The following is a 22,498-nucleotide window of genomic DNA, read 5'->3' on the forward strand; positions in this document are numbered from 1 at the left end:
GACACAAAAGCCTTATTGTTTTGAATTCATATTTAGATTTTGATGATGTTATAGAAGCTTGAACTAAGACATGTATCTTCTGGTTGTGCTGATTTTAAACATAAAATCCACGGTTGACTAAGTTATGATATTAGTCATTTGTATTAAAGTTGTTAATCTTTTTCAGCAACCTTAAGAAATTGAAATCAACAGGTTTCGCATCTCCAAATGTCCCACCACCCGAGGACGGGGTGTGACATACTGAACTGATATCGACCGAACTACATCGACACCAACACGATATTCATTTTGTGGTTTCTAGTATCGGTATGCGTCGGTTTCGCTATTTTTCAATACCGGTTCGGTATTTATTTTGTGGTCTCCGGTCTTGGTATACGCACTATTTTTCATTATCGGTTCCAAACACCACCACAGTCGGTATGGTATTCGATTGTGTTTTACTCAATTTTGTATTTTGGTATGACTGCCGATTCGGTAATGCGGAACCAACTCCCCTTCATCATTGTTTCATGAGTATTTTAGCATTTTATTATTATTTTTTTCGTTCAAAATTTTTTTATTTACATATGTTTATGTAGGACACCAAAGTAAGTGCTACTTGTGTAATTTCAAATGTATGAAATAATTACTTAATGGTGAAATAATTGCTACCAAATTAATTTCAAATGTATATGGTACTACGTGAATGATTATTGGAGAAGATAAAAGCTGGGTATTTAATTAAATATTAATTAGTTTTAATCAACGCAAAGTAGCTTGACTTATGACGCCTAAGGTCAGTATGTTTGGTGAATGTGCCTTTCAAAAAAAAAGTAAAAAAATATATATGTTAGACGAATATGCTTTCAAACAATATATATATATATTAGATGAATGTACCTTTCAAAAAAATAAAATAGAAACACATGTGAAGAAACACTAACCGGACCCCGAGCAGGTTACTGGTAACCTGGGGGTTGGAGAGATGTTTCCCACGAGGGGTTAGACCCTTGGAAGATGGTTCTTCTGATAACCTGCAAAACAGACACCGTGAGCTCGTCACTGAGAAGGGGGGGGGTTCCTCCTTGTGACCACCCTCCGGCGTGAGAATCAGACTAGATTGCTCTTTAAATATAAAAGTATATTAAGAGATTGCTAGAGCAGATATCAGGTATAATATGATGATAATGTGATAATATAAGATGATCATACCATTGGGGTATTTATAGCCGAAGGTAGGTTTCCAAGGGGTTTAGCCGGCCCAACACGCTACCAACTGTAACCTATGCACGTGCCCTGCCTGTGAGTGGTGGATAGGTAGCGGCTGACACAGAGCAGGCGTGTCGTGCACTCTTCCTCTTCTGCCAACTACAGGCTAGGCACGTGGTATGGCAGGAGTTGGTGGGTAGGCGGCGGCTATTGGTCACAGTGCTGTGGCGTGCTGTCTGCCATGCTGCTGTCAGTGAGCTGTCGCATCTCTGATCAGATCTTTTGCCCATACCTCGTCAGGTACAGTAAAAGATCCTTCAGTATACGGACTGGCTTATTTGGGCGGGAGTATTCCCCCTCCCGCCTCTGTGCGGGATTGCTCCCGGCTTGGCTCATTCCTTCAGGTGACACTGAACGATTGAGAGCTAAGTGCCTTGTGCGTGTAGCCATGCTGCGCGGGTGGCCTTCCCTAATGGCTTGTATCCGAGGCTGCGGGGACAGGCGGAGTCCTTCACCATTGGGAGGCATTTCCTGCGGGACCAGCTTGCGTACTGCGCGTAAGGACGTCACGTCTCTGAGCATGGTTGGTCCTGCGGATCCAGTTGGTCTCTGCGCAGACGTCCCTATTTAAGGTGAGTCTTGCGGGTCCAACTGGGCTCTGCTGGGACCTACCTCTTCAAGTCCCCCCAGTCCAATGTTCTTCTCATGAGTGTTTAATGAAGTGAGGTGAACTTTTGGACTTGAGCAAAGGGTTTTGTAAGGTTTTCCATGGGGATTCTTTCCGCGGAAGTCCTTGTCACTTGCAGAAATGCCCGAGTTTCCTGCTTGGTCTTTGGGTATGATGCGGGTAGGTCTGTAACCTCCTCGCAAGTCAGGAGCATTGAGTCCCAGTTGTATGTATTTTCCATGAGGTTTTGGTAGTTTTGAACATAGTGATCAATTATGTTAAGACCACCAATTCCATCCTGGAGCTTCAAACAACGTAGTTCTCGATGTTCCCGCTATGCGGGGATGCTATTTCCGTTTCCGCAAGCATTGCCCAGAAGATCCTTCTTGGTTTCAATTCCCAGCGGAGCGCTAGGTATGTGAAGGGTTTTGCCTTAACACTGTACCTGCGCTCGTCTTACGGTTACTTTACTCTCAAGGTATTCCTGGCGTCAATTCCCTGCGGGTGCTAGGTATGTGAAGGGTTTTGCCTTAACACTGTACCCGCATCCGTCTTACGGTTACTTGTTCACCAAGGTTCTTGGCTTCAATTCCCTGCAGGTGCTAGGTATGTGAAGGGTTTTGCCTTAACACTGTACCCGCAGCCGGCTTACGGTTACTTGTTTGCCAAGGTTTATTTGGCTTCAATTCCCTGCGGGTGCTAGGTATGTGAAGGGTTTTGCCTTTACACTGTACCCGCATCCGTCTTACGGTTACTTGCTTGCCAAGGGGTAAGGGGTATTTTCCCGCTTACTTTTTAATACTTTCGAATTTTGAATTTTGAAATTCGAAGAGTTGGTGAAAAGATAAACCTCTGAAACGTCGTGCGACGGTTTCTTCTGACTGTGTCAGGACGTGCAGGAAGTTATGGTGACGTGACAGAACATGGTCATTCCAGTCGCTTTTTCAGGCGCGTGGGAGCGATTTTTCGGGCGCGTGGCCGCGAAATTACTGGCACACGTCCTTTCAACAGCTGTTGCCAGCTTGCTTTTTGCCACGTGTCATAGTTTCATTGCACATTTGATTTCTCTCTCCTCCGCATTAAATTCACCGCATTAATTGCGATTACTATATAAAGGGGGAGAGGGTTATTTGCAATTCACACTTTCCACTTTCATCTCTTCTTCTCAAGTAATTTCCGGCGAATTTTTCTGTTCAGTAAAGCATTACCCTGGAATCTCTTTTCGTCTTTCTTCCACCATGTCTTCTCATGATGCTGATGACCAGAAGACTGCTGGCGAATGCCAGTGCTCTCTTCCTGTCGATCTGTACCAGTATATCATCAGGAAGTTCATGCTCGAGTCTCTCGAGCCTGAGTTTCCTGAACCCCACCATACTGTGTACGATGCCCCTAGTGGCAAGATCGGGGTTTATGCTGCATTCTTTGTCTACGGGAACCTTAGGTTTCCGTTGACAAAGTTTGTGTACCGTGTCCTAGAGAGGCACGGTGTGCACCTGACAGAGGTGCACCCCATGGCCATTGCCAAGGTCCGGCACTTTGAGTGGGTGTGCCGGATACTGGGCCTTGAGCCCCTCGTTGATCGCCTGATGACCTTCTATACATGGAGGTGCATCCAAGGGTGGTACACTCTTACAACCCGTATCAAGGGTTTAAAGATTTGTACCACCGAGCGGAGTCTTCGCTCATGGAGAAGAGAGTTCTTCTTCATATCCGCTCGCGCCATCCCCATCGCCATGAAGTTCAAGAATGGCCAGGCGCTTCCGAACCTTCCCGCCCTCAACTACGAGGAGGCGGAATGGTTCTCGAAGATTTCCCGGGTCCAGTCCCCGGTTTTCCGTTTTCCGGAGTCGGCGATGGTGATGTTGGGGATGAGCCGGGTGTGGAAGGCGGCGAATGCGGATAAGGTTCCGATCGTCCTTGAATATGGTTCGAACTCTGTCCCTTATGGTACGTCTTGTTTCATTTTGCTGACTTCGATTTTTACTAACTTTCTTGTTGATTTCAGAGGGGAACGATCTTCAGTCGCTCCTGAACCCGCGGGAGGAAGATGGTCCCGCGCGGATGGGTACTCGTGCTCTGGACGAGAACGAGTTGCCCATCTTAGAGCAGACCGCGGGTCGGTTCGTGGAGGTTTACCCGCCAGGCCAAGAGATCCTGAGCCACCGACGGCCAGGTAAGCCTATCTTCTACCCTGAACCTCTCAATGCTGTGCCTGCTGCTGGAGTTCATGACATTTCTTCTTCTGAGGAATCCGCAGAAGGTCCTCCACTGGTGCGGAAGAAAAAGGCTGCCGTCGGGAAGGGCAAGGAGAAGGTGGCTTCTACGGCCGACCCGGTAGTCCTATCTGACTCGGAGTCAGATAATGCAGAGGTGGCGGGGAAGCCCGGTGGTGAGGAGACCACCGCTCCGGAGGCTGCAGGTGTTACCTCCGGGGAGGGCAGCGACGACGACGGTTACCGGTGTCAAGAGGCCGGCTCCATCGGGTTCGCCCCCGCTCGTCCGTGCGTTCAAGCTCAAGAAACCCCGTGAGTACCCCCATAATTCTTGTCTAGATTTGTTGTTTCAAATAAATTTTTCTAACACTTTTGCTTGTGCAGGTGTGGATGTTGACGCATTCCAGGGTGGAGTTGGAGGAAGTATTCCCCCGCCAATGACGGTAGGCTCGGTCAGCCTTCCCGAGGCGTCGACCCAGGCGTCTACGCCTGCTTCCGCTGGTTCCAGCCTTCCTGAGGCTGTTCCTGCTGAGAAGGTGTCTCCGCCGGCCGTGAGTGCAATTTTTACAGCATCTTTCACGGAGCCGGTGGTTACTGTTGCTGAGGAGGTGGCGCCAAACATGGCTACCACAGCGGCTGCCACTATACCTGCACCACCGGCACCGACGGCCGGACCATCAGGTATGCGCCAGGCTTCCCGCCGATCTATGCCACCTTCCCGTCTGCCTGACCTGTTGGATGGATTTCCTTTAGGTTCAGGTGATGGGTTTGGCGGCTATCGGCCTGTTATTGACCCTACAGGTACGTAGGGTTCTTTTTCCCTTATATATTTTTATCATCTTTTCCTAACTGCCTTTGTTTCTTTTGCAGTGTCGGATTCCAATGAAGTGTATGTTCCAAGATGGAACATACGCCGAGGAACAACCCTTCGTACCCCTGTGGAGTGCGTGGACTGGGCTCGCCACGCTGCTCCTCATGGTGCGTTGGGGGAAGCCATGGCTAGCTACCAAGAGGGTAGGCTAACCAATGAGCTTCGGGTTCTCCAGGCCCGGACGCAGCCCCGCGTCGAGCTGCTTTGTCGTGAAAACGACAAGTTAAAAGCAGCTCGCGCCAAAGATGTATCTGAAGCGCGGGCTCTTCGGGAGGAGAACCGGCAGTTGGCCGCTGCCGCAGCCGAGAAGGAGAAGGCATTCAAGGCCCTCGAGGTTGAAGTCCAGGCGCGACTCGAGGCCCGCTCCAAGGCTGCCCAAGCTGTGAATGAACAGCTTCGGCTGGCCAAGGAGACTGCGCGAAACTCAACTGAGAGGGCTGCCAAGGCTGAAGCTGTTGTTGAGCCGCTTCGCGAAGAGAATGAGCAGCTTAAATGCAAATTAGAGGCTCTTCAGCATGCTCATGACGCCTTGGCAATGGAAGATGCCAAGAAGCTGCAGGAGATCCTTGACCAGAGGGGGGTGCTTGACCGCACTGAAAGGAAACTCAAAAGCGTCGAAGAGGCTGCCGCCAAGGAAGTTCAACTTGCCAACCTTGATAAAAACGGAGCCGAACGTGCTTACAAAGAAAGTCAAGCTACCCTCCAATGGCTGCTTCGAGAAGCGTTGCCTCAGGTATCTTTATCTTTTTCTTTACGCTTTCCGCTCGTAATTAGAAAATGTTCTAACTTGTATTCTTTTGTAGGTTGCGCGTCGGGTCCTTTCAGAGACCTCTTATGACGATGCGATGAGCGCAGCCCTCAACGCTTCTCATGAGGATGGGGAGAAGACTGGCTTCCTGCTTGGTCTAGGGTTTGCTGAGAGAGGCTTTCCGCCCTCCAACTTCCCTTTATTCAATGTTAATACTGAAGCTGCTTATGACCAAGCTGTGAACCAGTACGCTGCCTTCCCGCATCCAGTGGTGGAGAAGGTGAATGAGGCTGCTGCTGCTGATGATGGGCTAAACATCCTTAAGGCTTTCCTTGGGCAGCCACGCTCAGACGGTGCTGGTCCAAGCGGAGGTGGCCCTGAAGCCTGATCCTGAAGATCTCTTCCCACCGCTAGGATAGACTTAGCTTTGTATAGATTTCTTTTAGGCGGGTAGTTACCCGGCCACTGTTGTAATACATCATTGAAATATTAATCTTTTTGCGTATAAGACTGTTATTTCCTTCTTTGGGTTCCTTGCTTTATAAACTTATGACTTGCATACTTAGTTTAAATTAGCAATTTTCCAAGTGTTCAGAATAAGAACCTTTGAACGTGGTTGATAGTGGGTTAAAGTTTCGCTTCCTCCTTCGTGATTGTGCGGGTAGAACCGTCACTTGCACTTGGTAGGATGGCTAAACTTTAACTTTTATCTAACCTGCGTGCTGGTTTTTCTTACTTTTTTAGGATAAGTTAACCTTTGAACGTGGTTGATAATCGGTGTGAAGTTTTGCTTCCTCTTTCGTGATTGTGCGGGTAGAACCGTCACTTGCACTTAGTAGGATGGCAGAACTTTACCCTTATCTGACCTGCGTGTAGGTTTCTCATCTTTTGAGGATAAGTTAACCTTTGAACGTGGTTGATAATAGGTGTGAAGTTTTGCTTCCTCTTTCGTGATTGTGCGGGTAGAACCGTCACTTGCACTTAGTAGGATGGCAGAACTTTACCCTTATCTGACCTGCGTGTAGGTTTTTCTCATCTTTTGAGGATAAGTTAACCTTTGAACGTGGTTGATAATAGGTGAAGTTTTGCTTCCTCTTTCGTGATTGTGCGGGTAGAACCGTCACTTGCACTTAGTAGGATGGCAGAACTTTACCCTTATCTGACCTGCGTGTAGGTTTTTCTCATCTTTTTAAGAATTTTGTTTTGAACCGTTCGACGCGCGGTTGTCGATAGGTTAGTGTTCATTTTCCTTTCATGATTCATGCGGATAGACCGGCACTTTCATTTAATGGGATGAACTCTTTCAACTGACCTGCGTGAAGGTTTGCCACGTTATTGGGTTCGTGCGGGTAAGACCGCCTTCCCACGCAACGACTTCTCGTAATGTGAATGTCGTCACCAGTGTTGGATAGTTTTAACCGTTCGACGCGCGGTTGTTGACAGGTTATTATTCAGTTTCCTTAATGATTCATGCGGATAGACCGGCACTTTCATTTTTGGGTGCTGAACTTTTTCCCCTTCAACTGACCTGCGTGAAGGTTTGTCACGTTATTGGGTTCGTGCGGGTAGGACCGCCTTCCCATGCAATGACTTCACGTAATTATGCGGTGAAAACCGGCATATTAGTGTCCAGAAAAGTATAAATGTAAAATCATCAGCTTCGATATTCTTAAAGAGAATCATTTCCATTAGAAGTGGCTCTTGGCCTTCTCTTTACAAATTGGAATTGATTACATGCAAACTGTGTAATTGAACTCCCTTCCATGTTGGGATGGGAGTGCCATCGAGCCGATACGCACCTGGTTCGGGATCTCGTTCTTTACGCAGCATGTAGTCTCGTTTTTGAAGCTGGAATTGGTTCGTGTTTTCCCCAGCTGGGGTTCTATACGCACTCGCCTGCCTAGCTTTTATTTCGCCACGAGGTGCGCGAGCGTCCCATCTCTGACGAATGTTTCGACCATGTCTTTTACGTCTATGCATTCTTCAGTGTTGTGGCCTTTTGTTCTGTGATAGTCACAGTACTTGCTCCGATCAGCATCGTGACGATGCCGGATTACTGGAGGCTTTGGCCATGGGAGCTCCTCAGTAGCAAATATGTCAGTGACGCTTTTGGTAAGTGGCGTCCATCTGGAGTTCCGGTGCGGCTTTACATTATCCCTTTCACCCAATCGGTCCTGTAAGCCGGATGAGGTGTCAAAGTTTACCCTTGACTGCCAAATGCCTTGCTTCCGTTTTTTGTTCAATCGGGCGGTGAGGACGTTGTCCTCTCTCGTCCTCTGGGTGTAAAGGTTTGTGTTCTGCGGAAGGTCTCTACCCAGTTGCTTCTCCGTTTCCGCATAGCGTTTGGCTGCTGTCATGATGCCATCCCATGTGGATGGCATTCCATCTTTACCCGTTAGGGTGCGGATAAGCTCTGGGTCTTGCGCGCCCTGGATGAAGGCTGCGCGAACAAGATCCTCGCTGATATTGCCCAAACTTAACTTCTTTGAGTTGAAGCGAGTGATGAAGTTTGGCAGAGATTCATCTTCTTCCCGTGTGCATTTGAGGATTGTCCATTGCTCCTCGGTATACTTTCGCTGCTGGCTGAAGTGTTGGCTAAACTTCTGCTGGAAGTCTGCCCAGTCGTAAATGTGGTTAACCGGTAATCGATCAAACCAAGCCCTAGCAGCCCCCACCAGCGTCATTTGGAACATGTAACACCACGTGGGTTCCGTCCAATTGCTAACGGTTGCCCCCGCTATGAACCTGTTCAAATGATCGTCTGGATCAGATAGGCCGTCATATGTGCCTATGTTAGGCATTTGTTTAGCACTTTTCGGGGCAATTGCTTCAGCAATGTCCCTTGCAAATTTGGACGTTCCTGCATTTGTAACGTTTGGTCTGAACGTTTTAGAGAAGTCTCGTGGACTTCCATCTATGCTTTTTGGTTTGAAGGCTTGTCCAAAATGCCTTTTCGGTTGGGTTTCCGTTTCTTTACGCTTCCCTTTTGCCTTATGACGAGGGTTCGCGTCGGAGTCGGATTCCTCCGAGTCATCCTCCCAGTATTCGAATTCGTCGGCCTGTTGCACGGAACGCAAGCGTTCGTTCAACTCAGCCTGGAATTCCTTTTGTCGTGCCTCCGCCCATGCCTTGACTTCGTCGAGAGTCTGGCGGGGGAGTCTTCGTTTTTCAAACTGGGTATCGGTGGATCCCAGTAGGCGGTCATTTACTGCACTTGCCCCTGCTTTAGTAAGTGGGGTAGTGTTCGTAAAATTTACTTCACTTGCTCCGGCTTCGGTAACCGGAGTAGTGTTTGTAAAAACTGTGTTGCCGGTATTCCCCCCAATAGCTGGGGTTGTGGTTACCGGAATTTCTCTAACCATCTTTTGTATAAAGTTTTGAAAAAACTGGAGAAAATTGTAGTTCTAGCTTTATGCACGGATGGCGCCAATGAAGAAACACTAACCGGACCCCGAGCAGGTTACTGGTAACCTGGGGGTTGGAGAGATGTTTCCCACGAGGGGTTAGACCCTTGGAAGATGGTTCTTCTGATAACCTGCAAAACAGACACCGTGAGCTCGTCACTGAGAAGGGGGGGGGGTTCCTCCTTGTGACCACCCTCCGGCGTGAGAATCAGACTAGATTGCTCTTTAAATATAAAAGTATATTAAGAGATTGCTAGAGCAGATATCAGGTATAATATGATGATAATGTGATAATATAAGATGATCATACCATTGGGGTATTTATAGCCGAAGGTAGGTTTCCAAGGGGTTTAGCCGGCCCAACACGCTACCAACTGTAACCTATGCACGTGCCCTGCCTGTGAGTGGTGGATAGGTAGCGGCTGACACAGAGCAGGCGTGTCGTGCACTCTTCCTCTTCTGCCAACTACAGGCTAGGCACGTGGTATGGCAGGAGTTGGTGGGTAGGCGGCGGCTATTGGTCACAGTGCTGTGGCGTGCTGTCTGCCATGCTGCTGTCAGTGAGCTGTCGCATCTCTGATCAGATCTTTTGCCCATACCTCGTCAGGTACAGTAAAAGATCCTTCAGTATACGGACTGGCTTATTTGGGCGGGAGTATTCCCCCTCCCGCCTCTGTGCGGGATTGCTCCCGGCTTGGCTCATTCCTTCAGGTGACACTGAACGATTGAGAGCTAAGTGCCTTGTGCGTGTAGCCATGCTGCGCGGGTGGCCTTCCCTAATGGCTTGTATCCGAGGCTGCGGGGACAGGCGGAGTCCTTCACCATTGGGAGGCATTTCCTGCGGGACCAGCTTGCGTACTGCGCGTAAGGACGTCACGTCTCTGAGCATGGTTGGTCCTGCGGATCCAGTTGGTCTCTGCGCAGACGTCCCTATTTAAGGTGAGTCTTGCGGGTCCAACTGGGCTCTGCTGGGACCTACCTCTTCAACATGTTACATGAATGAAGTTGTTGCACCTACAAGCTGATTATAAAGTAATCCTTATTATAAAATAATCTTGTTTTAAGAAATGATCTAACATGTTACCGGCAAAAGTCGGGTTTACATAACATTGTTATGTGGTCATTGTAGATACATACATTACCTTTGCCATTCATCTTCAACAACATTTTCACACACAAATGGAAGAAGTGAAGAACAAGCAGACCGTATTGAAGAGTTACGTTAATGGCTTCCCGAAGGAATCCGGCATGCTCCTCAATGCTTCCGCCACCATCAGCCTCAAGCTTCCAGAAGGTTCGAATGCGGTTCTCGTGAAGAACCTTTATCTCTCTTGCGATCCTTACTTGCGAATTCAGATGACCAAGGCTGAAGACAGTTACTTTCCACCCTTTGCTCTTGGTTCGGTCAGTAACTTCATCTTCATCATGCATTCGCATCGTATATTCTCCTTTCATAGTTATTTTCTAGTTATTGGGCATCTCTATAATTTCAAGTTTTTAACAACTTCAAAATGTTGTATATTTTTTAATATTTTATAGTATATTAGCATATTCAATTTCAATGCGGGTATACATGTACGAATAGTTTCGTGTAATTGAGCAAGTGCCACCTATAACCATCCCATCCCGTTGTCACGAAAATTCTTATAATTAAGCATATAACTAAATACACGCCCCAAATATTTCCGATTTTTCTATTGGGTTCGGGTTTTTCTGCTTGCGTTTTAATGTAATTTATATCATCTTGTAGCCTATAGTGGGACTTGGAGTAGCTAAAGTTATTGATTCTGGGCATTCAAACTTCAAGAAAGGTGTTTCGGGATTGACTGGATGGGAGGAATATAGCATTATCAGTTCGACCGACTTTTTACGCAAGATTGAAGATACTGATGTGCCTCTTTCTTATTATACAGGAATTCTTGGTATGTTATAATGTTCAATTTGATTTTGGTTGTACTAGACACTTGTAAATTAGACTATGTACAACCAAATAAACTTTATGTACAACCATAAGTTGCGTCTCTCATTCATTTCATATTCAACCTTTCTTATCAAGTAAATCTTCAATAATTTCTTCATCATATGAATGTCTTTACATATGAGACACCAAAAAATATAGTTTCGGATAATCCTGACTCGTTTTTCATTCAAGTATTGGATGAGCGTATTTTAGTGTTTAATTTAATTTCCGATTTTGTTTTACTTTCGGAGTGTTATTAGGCATTGCTGGTATCACTGCTTATGTTGGCTTCTTTGAGATTTGTGCTCCCAAGAAAGGCGAGTATGTCTTTGTTTCGGCAGCTGCGGGTGCAGTTGGTCAGCTCGTTGGGCAGTTTGCAAAGTTGTCGGGATGTTATGTCGTTGGGAGTGCGGGTACAAAAGAAAAGGTCGATTTGTTGAAGAATAAATATGGATTTGATGAAGCTTTTAATTACAAAGAAGAGCAAGATCTAAATGCAACTCTAAAAAGGTTAGCATGAGAATCCATGACTACAAGTTGCAAAATGGTTGGGTCATATTATTAATCTTTGGACTTTTTTTTGGACATTTGAAAAAAAAAAAGAAATATCAGTTTTAAAGTATTATCTAGTTTTTTGTTTGGAAAGTGTTATTCCTTAAACTTACACTTTGGACCATTTTTAATCCGTTTGATCTAACAACATTCTTTTGTATAATAATGTTAGGTACTTTCCAAATGGCATTGATATTTACTTTGAGAACGTCGGGGGAAAGATGTTGGAGGCGGGTACTCTCAAATATGAGATTGAATGGTCGAATTTCAGTTTGCGGGATGATTTCACAATACAATCTAGAGCAAGAGGAGGGAGTACGCAACATGTTTTTGCTGGTCACGAAAAGTCTACGCGTGCAAGGTTTCCTAGTGGGTGATTACTATCACATGTATCCAAAGTATATGGAAATGATCATGCCTTTGATCAAACAAGGAAAGATTTCTTACACTGAAGATATTGTAGAAGGGCTTGAGAGTGCACCAGCGGCTTTCATTGGGATGTTTTATGGCAAAAATGTTGGGAAGCAACTGGTTGTTGTGGCTCGCGAATGAGTTGGCTTTGGCTATAGCCTATCTATATAAATATATGGTGTTGTTTTTAATAGTTAACAAGCATGAAGCATGTGTATTAAATATTCATTGAACTTGACTTTTTAGTATGTTTTCAAGTTCAAGTTTGGTTTATTTTTGTTATATACATGCAACTATTTTTATATTGATTTATAACATACTGTGTTATTTAGTCAATTTCATAATAATGCATAATATACTTTGTATGTAATTCTATATTTATTGCATTAATTTAAAGATTTTGTACTAGTACCAATATTACACTTATTTAGGCTCATAAACTCTATCAAGTTTAGTATATAAAACCTGGAAACGTTTATTTACATGAACAATTTTACAATACAAGAACATGAAGTACAAGTAAGTACATAAATTACACAAAACTATCTATTTAGGTTTAATATCACGTATAAAAAAAATCAATAATTCAACGATAATTGTGACAATGATAAACAACATAAAACTATTGTAGTAAAATAATATATTTTAAATAGTTAATGAATTGTGAGACTCTCCTAACATTGTTTGATTGCTCGATGGGCCTAGCATGATTCGAGGGTTTGTGCATTATCTATTTATCAAAAATGAAGAGAGAACAATGGCATGAGAGGCGAACGTGTTTATACATGGAAGTTCATACAAGTTGGTCACATCTTGATGAATATGTGGAGATATCCGCAACATTTTCTTAGGGGAAATGGTTTGAGGTAAATCATGGGTTTCAATTATATTAAAGGAAAATATCACACAAGTTCCTTTTAGTTCAACTAAAATTACAAACTATATTTTTTTAGTTTGATTTAAATTCATAAATAATCTTAAAGTAAAACATTTAGGTATAGATCATTACTAATTACATTGAGTGTACGCGTAACATGCCATGTTGATGTATTAGTCAATTGATTTACAATTTTTTTTTTGATATTATATATTTTTTTTATATATGTATGGTTGGTTGAGTCTTACCGAAAAATGTTAGCAAATTCATTGTATTATTAAGCAAGTATTAATAATTTATAATATCCTTAAGTAAATGAGTAAATTGTTTTATTCGACTCATTAGCCCTTACTTGTTTTGACCCTGTTTATTTTGTTGTTCCAGAACTTTATAAACCCATCACTGTTTACAGTTTATGAGACACAATATTAGCATATGAAGAGATATGAACCTGCATTCGGGATGATTCCAGGTCAAACACACCATTTGGGGCAAGAAATACCCAGACCGTTGGACTGAAAACGATAAAGGAGAAGCCGGCAAACACATCCTCAATATGTATAGTACCTAACAACTATACATGGAAAGATAACCCAACCGGGAGATGCCTGTACAGAAGGTACACACAGAGACCATCGTATCAGACACAAACAACTTTGCAAAGAGGAGACAACCAACCTGCACAACGCGTCCCGCCAAATCGACCTCCACATTCCCACTATGCTAGTTATACAGGGAACAAAGAGGATTTTCTGACAACAACGTCTTGCCAAATAACATTCCATATCTTCGACTATAGATATGTGACATCTCCAAAAGATTTAGATATTCTTCACTCTCATATTTACTTATCTAGACTTTTATTTGTGAGAGGCGTCCGGCACCCCCACATCCAAACACCCCAAGGTGCCCCGTGAGTGTTTTCGACGCTTTGAGGGCGTTTTAGATGGAAAACCGTCCCACTACACACACACGGTCTTGTATAAAAATACTTTATGGAATATAGTGGAATCATCCCGACTAATGAATCAAGATTGTTTACCAAACTCCACCGTAATCACAACCTTGACTTCCACCAGTTGAATAAACTACGTGTCACGTAACGACTGAATAACACACACCTTCCATATATCAAATATCAATCAATCAATCAATCAAATAATTTCATTAATAATCTTCATCTTCAATCACGCCTGTGACTCATAATAACCAAACCCTAACAATAAACACGCTCTCAAATTCATCATCTTCTTCTCTCTAATTATCAATCACCTCGCCGATAATTCTATGAGCCGTTATTTCCACCACCGTTCCGTCAAATTCCGCCGTTAATTAACGGAATCTCAACAACCGCCACACGACGGTTACCGTAGTAATTCATCAGTTATGCTGTCGTTACAGACCGATCCACGTCAGCAGCATCAGTTGCAGGCTGCTGCTAGGGTTTCGTATAACAACGAGCGTGGTGATGCTTCGTATTTACTGTCAACGGAGATTGTTCCGGCTTCGGAGAGTGGTAATTATAAGCTCTCACATGGATTGGACTCACGTGAAGGTTTGAATTAATGTTTTGATATTTGTTGATTTGTTTCTACGTGATTTGAGCTTAATTAGGGTTTTGGAGATGGTTTATTACAGGTACTGAAGAGATGTTGATGTCTGTGGCCCATCAGAGTTATAAGTCTGGGGATTTTAGACAGGCGTTGGATCATAGTAAGGCGGTTTATGATCGGAATCCTTTGAGATTGGATAATTTGCTTCTGCTAGGTGCTATTTATTATCAGGTTAGGTTATTGTTTGCTGCATAGTTTATTATTAGTTTCTGCATTTAGGGATTGACGTAACTCGGTTATTTCAGCTGCATGAGTTTGATTTGTGCATTGCGAAAAACGAAGAAGCTTTGCGGATTGATAGAAAGTTTGCGGAGTGCTTTGGGAATATGGCTAACGCGTGGAAGGTGATTTGCGGTTTTAGATTTTATGACGTGTTTATTGTTTATGTGGTTTGAGCGTGGTGAAACTGAGCGATGTGTTTTGATTTTACAGGAAAAGGGGAATATTGATGTTGCTATCCGTTACTATTTAGTTGCTATTGAGGTATGTTATGTTATAAGCGTATTTGAATTTATAAGTTTTACATGGGAATTAATGGCTACCCATATTACTTGCATTTCAAATAAATCCAGAAGGAACTTCTAATAATATACAACTATACAAGGGGAGAAATAAAGCATAAAAGTTTACGTTTTTCTAGTTATAATATGTGCCCTTAAAGAGGAAGTTTAATAAATGAATGATATTTTAATCACTACCAAGCACTTAAAAAATCAAAAGAATGAAGCATTTAAAGAAAAATGCGAAAAACAAGCACTTTGTAAACAAAATCTTCGTGCATCCACCCATAATGGTTTTACATACTATGTATTGCTACTTGAAGTACAAGTCATCGGTTATGAATCAGTGAAAGGTGGCGTGCATGGATGTGATGATGTGTCATCATGCTCTTTAATTCAAAACGTTTATTAAAACCGCATTTCATTTTGTTTCTATGTGTTTCTTTTAACCTTTTTTGTTGCGTCAACTCACATCAACTATGATTGATGCATCATGCAGCTTCGTCCAAATTTTGCGGATGCGTGGTCGAACCTGGGAAGTGCATACATGAGGAAAGGAAGACTTACTGAAGCTGCTCAATGCTGTCGGCAGGCTCTTTCATTAAACCCTCATTTGGTAGATTTTTGGCCTTCGTTTTTCTATGTATGTATAAACACACAATTACTCGAAAGGGTATGTGAGGTTTCGTTTATTATTATGCTTCTGTAGGTTGATGCTCACAGCAACCTTGGGAACTTAATGAAAGCTCAAGGACTGGTGCAAGAAGTAAGAAATATCTAATTTCATCTCATTGGCTATTATATCACAAGTCATAACTTGGAGGAGTTAAAACACTTACTTGAAATCGTTCATGCCATCCATTTTCAGTCACCTATCTTTATTCACCGACTCAAAACCTGACAAGATTCCACCGTTTTTATTCATACCCTAGAAATGTTCATCATCATGTAGTGTCAACTGTTGTTTAGACTTTAGAGCTTTTAGAGAACTGATCATTTTGTTCATAGCTGAGTTGTAGGTTGTTTTGTTTGTCTATTCACTGCATCTTTGTGTGTAAATATAAAGACCAATTGGGCATTTTTTTATCATCGTTATGGTGAGTTCCTTTGTTGCTCCTTGCAATATACCTAGAAGTATTTTTTGAACAGGCATACAATTGCTACGTGGAGGCACTGCGTATACAACCAACATTTGCCATTGCCTGGTCTAATCTTGCTGGCCTTTTCATGGAGTCTGGCGATCATAGTAGGGCACTTCAGTATTACAAGGTTTGCACTTCTTTGTTTACCTACACAGTTTATCGTATGTAACTTTTTGTTGTAATATTTGAATCTACTTTCAATGTTGTTGTCGCTTTCAGGAGGTGGTCAAGCTGAAACCAACATTTGCTGATGCCTATTTGAATTTGGGGAATGTATACAAGGTGAAGTTTCTGTGGTTTTCATTATAACATTTCCAGTTCTGAATTCTGATGAAGATGTTTGCTAAAATAACTGTCATATTGCATTTCACAGGCATTGGGATTGGCTGCTGAAGCTATTGTCTGTTATCAACGAGCGCTTCAGTCCAAACCAGATTATGCTATGGCTTTTGGTGAGCACCGGTCTTCTATTTTGTCTCTACTTTCTATATTCACTAAATATTTATCTTTATTTGTATTTTCATGCTATTTCAGGGAATCTAGCAAGCATATATTATGAGCAAGGCAACTTGGACATAGCAATTAGCCACTACAGGCAGGCAATCACTTATGATACTGGATTTTTGGAGGCTTATAACAATCTGGTTAGTTTGTTTTCTTCTCCAACTTTTACTCATATTTATCTAAGAATGCAACATTTCTTTTTGTTAAATAGGGTAATGCACTTAAGGATGCTGGCAAAGTTGAGGAAGCCATTCATTGCTATCGTGTAGGTTATGCTTTTTATTGGCTTCAAGTATCATACTTCTTTTTTCTTACATTGATTTGATTTTCTTTTAAATTTCAGCAATGCCTCTCTCTGCAACCTAGCCATCCTCAGGCACTCACTAACCTTGGGAATATATACATGGAATGGTACATTGTGACTATTCATATCTGTTAGTTATATCATAGATGTGATTCTTAAGTAGAAATTTTATAAAAGTGGCGGTAAGGATTCACACAAGAGTAATTATTTGGTATTCAGGAACATGATGAGTGCCGCTGCTCAATGTTACAAGGCAACTTTGTCTGTAACCACAGGGTTGTCTGCTCCCTTCAACAATCTTGCAATAATATACAAGTAGCAGGTAGTTTAGGTTATTGTCTGTTAATATGTGCATATAAAGTGTTACCTGAGACCTGATATGGCATATGGAATTGAGCAACAGGGTAATCACGCTGATGCCATATCTTGCTAAAATGAAGTTCTCCGGATTGACCCGTTGGCAGCTGATGGTCTTGTTAACCGTGGAAACACTTACAAAGAGATAGGGAGAGTGAATGAAGCAATTCAAGATTATTCACATGCTATTGCTATCCGTCCAAACATGGCAGAAGCTCATGTGAATCTGGCTTCAGCTTACAAAGACAGGTATTTAGAATGTTGAGACATATATCAGCTAGGTTATGTTAATGTATGATCACATTTTAACCTGTGATTGTGGAAATTCTAGTGGGCTTGTGGAAGCAGCTATTAAAAGCTACAGGCAAGCATTGGCTATACGCCCTGATTTCCCTGAGGCCACTTGTAATCTGTTGCACACCTTACAGGTATGGGCTTAAATTTTCCAATATATTTTGACTCATGTCTCTACCATTGTATCTCATTCTATTTCATTTCTGAACTTTCTGTTACATTTCCCTAGTGTGTGTGTGACTGGGATGACAGAAAGAGAATGTTTATTGAAGTAGACAGTATTCTTCAAAGGCAGATCAAGGTATGGTACAAAATTTTCTTGAAGTTATCATGTATACATAGGCTTGTAAACGAATCGAACGAACACTAACAGAGTATGTTCGTGTTCATTTCACTTTAACCGAAAAAAATGACACATGAAGAATTAAGCAAACATGGTTTTCTTGCTTATGTTCGCTTGTTAAGAAAATGTGCGTGTTCGTTTGTTAATCGTATAAACAAACGGTTCACAAACGTAAACAAAAACAAACAAAACATACCTGAACATAAAATATCGAACATAACCGAGCAAATATCAAGTAAAAGTAAACGTGAACATCAATATGTTGGGCCTAAATATTTACTAAAACTAGACTAAATTGTGAGAGGTGATATTTTAATTTCATAAAACTAATAAAAATTTACTAAAACTAGACTAAACTCTGAGAGGTGATATTTTAATTTCATAAAACTAACTAAGCTGTAATGGGCGTAAACAATTTAAATGAGTATATAAACGAACGAACTTGAACATACATAAACTAACGAACATTAATGAATGTAAATGAATGAATGTAAACAAACGCTCATGAACATAAGTGATGAATAAACAAGACATGTGCTTTTGTCCGTTCTGTTAAACGAACGTAAAAAGTTTATGTTTCTTCGTTTATTAATAAATGAATTTTCTGCCGAACGGTTCACTGCACATTCATTCAGAAAGTTCACTGTTCTTTGCATGTTGGTGAATAAAAGTGATTGTTATTTTCTTTCAGACATCAGTTATTCCAAGTGTGCAACCTTTCCATGCAATCGCATACCCGCTTGATCCACTTCTTGCACTTGAAATCAGGTACATACTTGGTTTATATGGGCTAATATGTGTAACATTTCTGGTTCGAATTTATTGTTTTGATTATCATTTTATTTTCCTTTGTAGCCGGAAGTATGCAGCACACTGTTCTGTTATAGCAAGTCGGTTTTCTCTTCCTGCTTTCAACCATCCTTCTCCTTTAAAAATAAAGAGTACAGGGGCTAACAAGCGCCTTAGAATCGGGTAAATGTTTTGACATGAATAAATATCTTGTTATGCTAAGAACATGTTTGTTAACTAGAGCATTAATACATTAATTTTGTTGTAGATATGTGAGCAGCGATTTTGGAAACCACCCTCTGTCTCATCTAATGGGCTCAGTATTTGGCATGCACGACAGACAAAACATGGAGGTTTTTGTTGATTTCGATGTTATATTGATTAAAGTTCTGGTTTGCCAGATGTTACAAATTATAGTATTTAGGTCTTTTGCTATGCTTTGAGTCCAAACGATGGTAGCGAATGGCGGATCCGTATCCAATCCGAAGCAGAGCACTTTATTGATGTGTCAGCTATGACGTCTGATATGATTACTCGTCTAATAAATGAAGATCAGATACAGATCCTTATCAACCTCAATGGTTATACCAAGGTTTGCATACCATATTTAAAAAGATATTAATATGGACAATGTAAAAACCATGGTGTTCATATAGACTTGGTTGAGCCTGAACCCGGTCCTTTGAGGGATCCCTAAATCCTTAAGTTAAGTCCCAGGATACTTTGTTGCTACAGGGGGCTAGAAATGAAATTTCTGCCATGCAACCTGCACCTATCCAGGTGTCATACATGGGATTTCCTGGGACAACTGGGGCCAACTATATACAGTATCTTGTCACTGATGAGGTCAGCAAGTTTCTCTTTTAGTACCATGTAATTATGCATAGATCATCTTTTTGTTAATACTAATATGTTGCAACATCTATTGACAGTTTGTCTCGCCACTCAAGTATGCCCATATTTACTCAGAGAAACTTGTGCATGTTCCTCATTGCTACTTTGTGAACGACTACAAGCAGGTAATTTGAATTTCACATTGACACATTGATTACTGTGAGACACTTGTCACCACTAATTTTATGAACTAAAAACTTTTTAGAAAAATCTTGATGTACTCGATCCAAACTGTCGGCCGAAGTGGTCTGCATACGGGTTGCCAGAAGATGTTTGTTTTTCAAGCAACTTACAGATATGTTTGTTTTAGGTGCAATATTCTGAAGCGTGTTCCAAACAGTGCACTTTGGCTGCTCAGATTCCCAGCTGCTGGCGAGATGAGACTTCGTGCTTGTATGTGTTATCTTGTATAATTCATTTCCTTCTATGAGGCTTTTAATTGGGTTCGGGTTTAAACCAGTAACATTCTTCTAACCTGTATCATGTTTGTCCCATGTAGATGCTGCTGCACAAGGTGTTAAGCCAGACCAGATTATTTTCACAGACGTTGCTACGAAAAATGAACACATCAGACGTTGTGCTCTTGCCGATCTCTGTCTTGACACGTAACGTCCTTCACACCTTTATATACATATATAACCTTTCCTTTCCACACACACCACACGACACACTTATGAACCACCAATGTATGACACGTTTGTGTGGTCTCCAACTTCATTCTTGACAAGAATGCATATAGTTTTTTTATATTTAAGATTTACTTTAGATTTATTCTAAAACGGTAGAACAGTGCAGGTGCATATAGATTGTCTAAATATACATAGATTGTATGGAAATGTGAATTTTTATGTCTAAATATACATGTGCATATAGATTGTATCGGGCATGATATACCTAAAAAAATATATTTTGGAGGAGATAAATCAAAGAGTGGAAAAAGGAAATATACCATTTTTTTCAGTTTTACCACTTTTATTGAAGCGTTATGTATGCATGTTTATCTGGTTTTCACGGTTCTAAACATATATATATATGGAAGCGTTATGTATGTGTGTTTAATGTTTATTTTGGAGGGGACATTCAATGTAGAATAGTTATGAAGCTGTTAGACCAAGTTGTAATTTGTCAAGGACTTCGGAGCACATATAAGTTTTTATACTATTCCCATCTTAATAATATAAGTGTTTATATGATTCTCACTGTCTTAGTAGAAGTGTTTATACGATTCTCACCTTACATGGTTCTCGTGGTCTTTTTGCTTGCTAAAAGAAAAATGCTCTATTTTTTTTAGTGAACATTTTGCTATATACAACAGTTGGTGAGTTTATCTGTCTGTTTGTGGTGAAACAGGCCACTATGCAATGGTGACTCTTCCCCTGGAGAAAATGGCTACTAGAGTTGCTGGTTCACTCTGTCTGGCTACTGGACTTGGGGAGGAGATGATTGTCAACAGGTCAGCATTTCATCTATGTTATTAACTTATTATCATTACTGTCATTATTAAATTCTTTTTCAAGTTTTGATTATTTTGACTTCTGACTGTTGACATGAAGCATGCAAGAGTATGAAGACAGGGCAGTAAACTTAGCTTTAAATCCAGCCAAGCTTCAAGATCTTACAAACAGACTCAAGAAGTCTCGACTCACCTATCCTTTGTTTGATACATCACGATGGGTAAGTCAACTTATGTTTCTCCATGGTCAACTCTCTTGACATCTCCACTTCAATTTTGGTGATGAATGTACAGGTTAGAAATCTAGAACGAGCTTACCTTAAGATGTGGAATCTGTACTGTGGTGGTCAACAAGCACAACACTTTAAAGTCAAAGAAAACGACTCCGAATACCCATATGATCACTAATGTATTTACTATTTTACTATTGAGACGTTGAAGTATTATGCCTGGTATGATTAAAGATTTTATATTATTATGGATCATTGATCTATGTTGGTTTTGTTTTCAAACATATGATATGTTTATGTGCATGTTTGTTAAAGCAAAACATTGTACTCCTAGCTATTACTAGGACACTGCGAGATTGTATGATCAATACAATCGACTAGCAATTACAACACTGTCCATAACCAGTGGAACAGACCCGACTTGTACTCATGCCAAATATGTAATAACAGTTTATTTAGTGGTCAAATTTTCTCTCAAGAGACCCCACATTATTTTCGGGTCATTTTACAGTCCCAAACATCTCAACACCTAATTACTACAACCGACTTAACCAAAAGTCGGATTATGATTACGATTTCAGACCAAAACCGACCCATACACACTCCTACTGAACGCGTAGTGGCACACCATTTGTCGGCGTGAATTTCAGCAACTGTTTGGAGTGAAGCCACGGGTTCTCTTCCACAACCGCCTGAAACACCTTCGGATCATCGCTATTACCCGAAATAGTTTCGATTTTCAAGTAATACTTCATCCCAGCCACCACTTGCTTCTCGGCCTCCACGACCCGAGAAAACGTAAAATCCTCATCACCGTTAGTCCTCGCCTCGCTCCGCCTCAGGCGATTATACTCCACTGAATACCGCCCCATCGCTTGAATCTCCTTGTTTGTTTCGACATCGGGTATCTTTGTCCTCCCTCCTAACCTTCCAGTAGCCGTAGAACTTGAAATCGATACCAGAATCACAATTCAGAAGGTGATAACAACCATTGAGAGGTTTGCCATGGTGATAATGTGAATATGTGAAGTGTGTTTCACTTTTTGTGAAAGTGATCCAGTGCATGGTTATATATATAGATGAATTAGGTGATGGACACGTGGCTTGTAGTGACGAAGTGGCAAGGTATATGGCTACCACGTTTTGAAGGCATTTTGGAGAACACGACAAATAATGTCGGTAAG

The 22,498-nt window shown here is 41.8% G+C and overlaps 2 pseudogenes across 1 annotated transcript; both read left to right on the plus strand.

Moving 5' to 3' along the window:
- The first annotated feature begins 10,146 nt into the window (after positions 1–10,146).
- On the plus strand, positions 10,147–12,172 carry LOC143605456 (2-alkenal reductase (NADP(+)-dependent)-like; annotated as a pseudogene).
- A 1,892-nt stretch (positions 12,173–14,064) lies between these two features.
- LOC143605459 (putative UDP-N-acetylglucosamine--peptide N-acetylglucosaminyltransferase SEC) lies at positions 14,065–21,635 on the plus strand (annotated as a pseudogene). Its single transcript, XR_013148542.1, has 27 exons — positions 14,065–14,446; positions 14,530–14,675; positions 14,750–14,848; positions 14,937–14,987; positions 15,504–15,620; positions 15,714–15,770; positions 16,154–16,273; positions 16,366–16,428; positions 16,520–16,598; positions 16,681–16,790; positions 16,862–16,915; positions 16,994–17,061; positions 17,174–17,276; positions 17,358–17,560; positions 17,643–17,739; positions 17,835–17,906; positions 18,640–18,716; positions 18,804–18,920; positions 19,006–19,090; positions 19,162–19,329; positions 19,473–19,583; positions 19,670–19,756; positions 19,837–20,024; positions 20,131–20,236; positions 20,982–21,084; positions 21,185–21,305; positions 21,379–21,635. The product of XR_013148542.1 is annotated as a putative UDP-N-acetylglucosamine--peptide N-acetylglucosaminyltransferase SEC (transcript).
- The last annotated feature ends 863 nt before the right edge of the window (positions 21,636–22,498 follow it).

Source organism: Bidens hawaiensis, unplaced genomic scaffold (genome assembly GCF_021521415.1).
Source record: "Bidens hawaiensis isolate Kalapana, Puna unplaced genomic scaffold, B.hawaiensis_p1.1 tig00069552_1, whole genome shotgun sequence".
NCBI lineage: Eukaryota > Viridiplantae > Streptophyta > Magnoliopsida > Asterales > Asteraceae > Bidens > Bidens hawaiensis.